The sequence below is a fragment of the Galeopterus variegatus genome, unplaced genomic scaffold, assembly GCF_000696425.1.
Source record: "Galeopterus variegatus unplaced genomic scaffold, G_variegatus-3.0.2 Scaffold12912, whole genome shotgun sequence".
NCBI classification, from domain to species: domain Eukaryota; kingdom Metazoa; phylum Chordata; class Mammalia; order Dermoptera; family Cynocephalidae; genus Galeopterus; species Galeopterus variegatus.
The window spans coordinates 14,351-18,448 of NW_007739023.1; the positions used below are offsets into that span (position 1 = coordinate 14,351).

At 35.1% G+C, this 4,098-nt stretch overlaps 1 long non-coding RNA gene across 1 annotated transcript; it reads right to left on the bottom strand.

Annotated features, from left to right (window-relative positions):
* Window positions 1-1,083: 1,083 nt before the first annotated feature.
* Window positions 1,084-3,786, bottom strand: LOC103581372. Its single transcript, XR_549658.1, has 2 exons — window positions 3,625-3,786; window positions 1,084-1,829 (listed from the first exon to the last, which is right to left on the bottom strand). It is a non-coding gene; the product is annotated as an uncharacterized LOC103581372 (long non-coding RNA).
* Window positions 3,787-4,098: the final 312 nt, after the last annotated feature.

Consider the following 4,098-nt stretch of genomic DNA (forward strand, 5'->3'; position numbering starts at 1 on the left):
TGGAGACAGTAAAACGATCAGTAGTTGCCAGGGGAAGGGAGGGGTGAATAGGTAGAGCACCAAGGATTTTTTATGGCAGTGGAATTACGCAGTATGATACTATAATGGTGCGTACACATCGTCATAAGTTTGTCTACAACCATAGAATGTACAACACCAAGAGTGAATCCTAATGTCAACGATGACTTTGAGGATTTTTTATGGCAGTGGAATTACGCAGTATGATACTATAATGGTGCGTACACGTCGTCATAAGTTTGTCTACAACCATAGAATGTACAACACCAAGAGTGAATCCTAATGTCAACGATGACTTTGGATGATAATGTCAATGTGGGTTTATGTTCATAACAAATGTACTACTGGTGTGGGACACTGATAGTGGGGGAGGCTGTGCATGTGTGGGAACAGGGAGTATATGGAAATTCTTTGTACTTTCTGTTCAATTTTCCTGTAAACCTAAAACTGGTACTACTGGTGTGGGACACTGATAGTGGGGGAGGCTGTGCATGTGTGAGAACAGGGAGTATATGGAAATTCTTTGTACTTTCTGTTCAATTTTCCTGTAAACCTAAAACTACTCTAAAAAGTAAAGTCTATTAAAAAAAAGGGAACACAGTCAATGTCAGTCTTTCTGTTACAGGACCTATCTTAGGAACTCCATGTTATTGTTATGGAAAAAGAATTTTAGTGATTAATATTAGTCCGTTAACATAGAAAACATTGCTATGAAGTAACTACTTTGCATGTACCACAAAATGTTTACCACACAAGAAGAGAGAAAATCTTACATCCTAATGCTTCCTTTTTCCCATAAGAAACAGTTAATGCTTAGTAGATGATGCTGATGAACACCTACATTGATCAGTCTTTGTGCTACTGCCAAGCAGCAGCTAACTCAGAACTATTATTAAACCTTCTTATGAAAAACCATATTTGTTGTATCCTTTGTGTGTAATTTTGTAACTGGAATAAAATATTTACTACAGAGTGCTGTTTCATCTTCTTCCTTTGAAAATATGAAGTAATGGCAAAAAGTACAATTCGTGAAGGAATACGGACAAAACCTCTTAAAAATATATATATACCTTATTGTAATTTATTGAATTTGGTATACAATATGTCAGTTTTTCTAGGATTTGACGCTAGGACATGATTGTTGCTTAGCAAAAGCCTCCAATTCATATTTAACACTAATAAAATATTTTCTGAATAAAAACACAACTCCAAACAAAGTAAGTTCAAATATTTACTTTAAAAAAATAATTTTAAAGTGTATTCTATTTAGCCTAATGACTAACCCAATAAAGGCTGATATCCTAGTTTAACATAATTGGCTCATTTTATACAGCACATATAATCCACAAATACATTATAATGTGATAGAGAACACCCAATATAACCAGTTTTACAGAACTAGGAAATAAATTGCTAAGAAAGATTTTTACAGACACCCATATTTTATACCCAATCACAGTGGTCTAACTCTAAAGAGGATAAAGCCAATGATTTTCCTCACATGAGCTCAGGGCTAAAGTTGCTTTGCTATCAAATCCGTATTGCTGATCCATCCACTCTGAGCATTGAGACAAGATTCAAATATTTCTACAGAAAGAAGCAAAATGCACACTGTAATCACCTATTCCACAACAGTGAGCATTGCATTCACAACCATCTCATCCCTGGAATTAAATAAGGTCAGCTATATAATATGTTGGCATTTCCTCCACTGTGGTATTGTAGAAAGTTTCAGTGCCACAAAGAATCCTCTGTCTTCTTTAACATTTAGGGTCACAGCTTTCCTCCCAAATTGAACCCCCCTGCCAATTCTGAACAAAAGAAAAAAAGTATTAATCAGAATACTATTTATCAAGTACTACATGAACTACTGAACAATATGAACTACTTGTTAACCGTCAGTGGCTGTTTATTTGACAAAATTATAGGTAGAGTGCTTCTAATTGGAGCACTAGATACTAATCAAAATATCTAGAGAAAAAGAATCTTTTGCAGTTAGTGCAAAAGTATTCAAAGCTCATCTGACTGCAAAATGAGATTTTATCAGGTATCTTGAGCACAATTATTTATAAAGCAGATAACCATTTGGGTTTGGGGTAGTAAAATTAAAGCCCATACCAAAGTAGACCAGCCAAGAATGGGTGCCAGCCTAGGACAGATGTAAACACCAGGGACGAAACAAAAGGAACAGTTACATAATTCATTTGACACACCTTTGGAACTGTAAACTGCAAATGTAAACTCTGGAATGTTAACTATTGTTTAGGACTATGCTGTCCAATACAATAGTCACTAGCCACTTTTGGCTATTTAAATTTAAATTATTAAAATTAAATAAAATAGAAATTTAGTTCCTCAGTTGCATTAACCACATTTCAATATCCACATGTGGTCTGTCACTCCTATTGGACAGCACATACATAGAACATTTCCATCACAAAAAGTTCTATTGGATAGCCTTGGTCCAGGACTTGAAACTTTTTCCAGTAGAAAGAAATTTCTAAAAGTTTACTATGGTAACCCATATTTATCACTGCTTTCTGGCCAGTTCATCTCACACACTGTAACCCAAATGACTGAAATATATTTGCCACCATAGCTCTCTACCAAAACAGATAACACAACCAATCAAAAATGTCCCTGCTGGAACAACTTAAAATATCAAATAACCAAGACAAGAGAAAACAAATATGAATAAACTAACTCATTCTTCATCTAAACAACATGCTGTTTTCACTTATGATTCTATGTCCTGAATCAGGACCATGCCATTTCTGACCACCACCTTGTCTCCTTGCCATCTACTCCTATCAACTACTGCATTTTTTTAAAAACAAAGTCATTTTTACATTAGTAGCAAGGCACAATTCAATTTATTTAGTGATAAAGCCACTATAACTAAGCCAGGGTCATTTAAACTGCTACCAGAATATGCTGAGAAAATTCCAATTACAGAGGAATCGTCAAGAAAACATGGATACGAGCAACATGACTTAAAAAAAGACTCACATGGAAGCTAAAGACAACCTAATCTAACAGCACTATTAATTTTTTTCGTTTGAATATCAACAGTATAAGGTCCAAAACTTGGGCTACATTTCACATTTGCTTTCCCACTCTATTCTGACCTACCACGAATCTTCCCAAGTACAATTTAAATAAATCTTATTATGTTATGAGGTGATAAGATTATTTTCCTGATTCACTTGACTCATTTTCAAGGTTATCTGGCTGACAAAATCACAATACATGAATTTATTTCACTAGAATAAAAGGAAGGAATTCAAAGAAGATGACAAATACTCAACTGAGAACATAGTTTTCACGTAGTAGATAGATCATATTTTAAAACCATAGACACTATTTGCACATAAAAATCAAGAACCTGAGATATAACATATATTCAAATTCTGATTCAAAAAGCAACTGCTGTATACTCTTCTAGGCCACAGAATAGTAATGAACTATTTATAACAGTGTAGTTCACTGTGGAGTGTGTTCTTTATTCCCCCACAACTTGAGCTGGCAAAGGCTGCTATAAGCCTTCCCCCAAACCAACTTTTGGTAGATAAATATTGTAATTAAATAAGGAAATGAAATACTTACCAATAAGTCAGCAGCAATCAAGATAAAGTTTTTCCCTTATCTGAATTCCTTCCCGATAATGCCTGTTTCCTTCTGTCACTGCCTGCAAAACATTAACAAGCCCTAATTCTCAAGTGTCATTTGTGGAGTCAGTGCTTAAACTGATAAACATGTATGAGACCAAACATCCCTGCTGCTAAAGCACCACGGCAGACAGGGCTTGAAAGGTAACACTTTTATTTTGAGCAGGGGGCAAAGACAATGCAGCACTTCACAGCAACACTGTAACTAGATCCTGCATCAGTTTATTAAGGAAATAATTAGAAATTAACAGCGTCTTAATTAGCAATGGTAAGGAAGAGCAGCTCTTATCACATCAGAAACTAAAATCCCTGATATACATTTTCTCAGAAGCCACAATATCCTTCCCCTTGTGTTCGACAAAAAACAGACTGACTGGTCAGTCTCTCATCTATTACAAAGAGCATACAATTT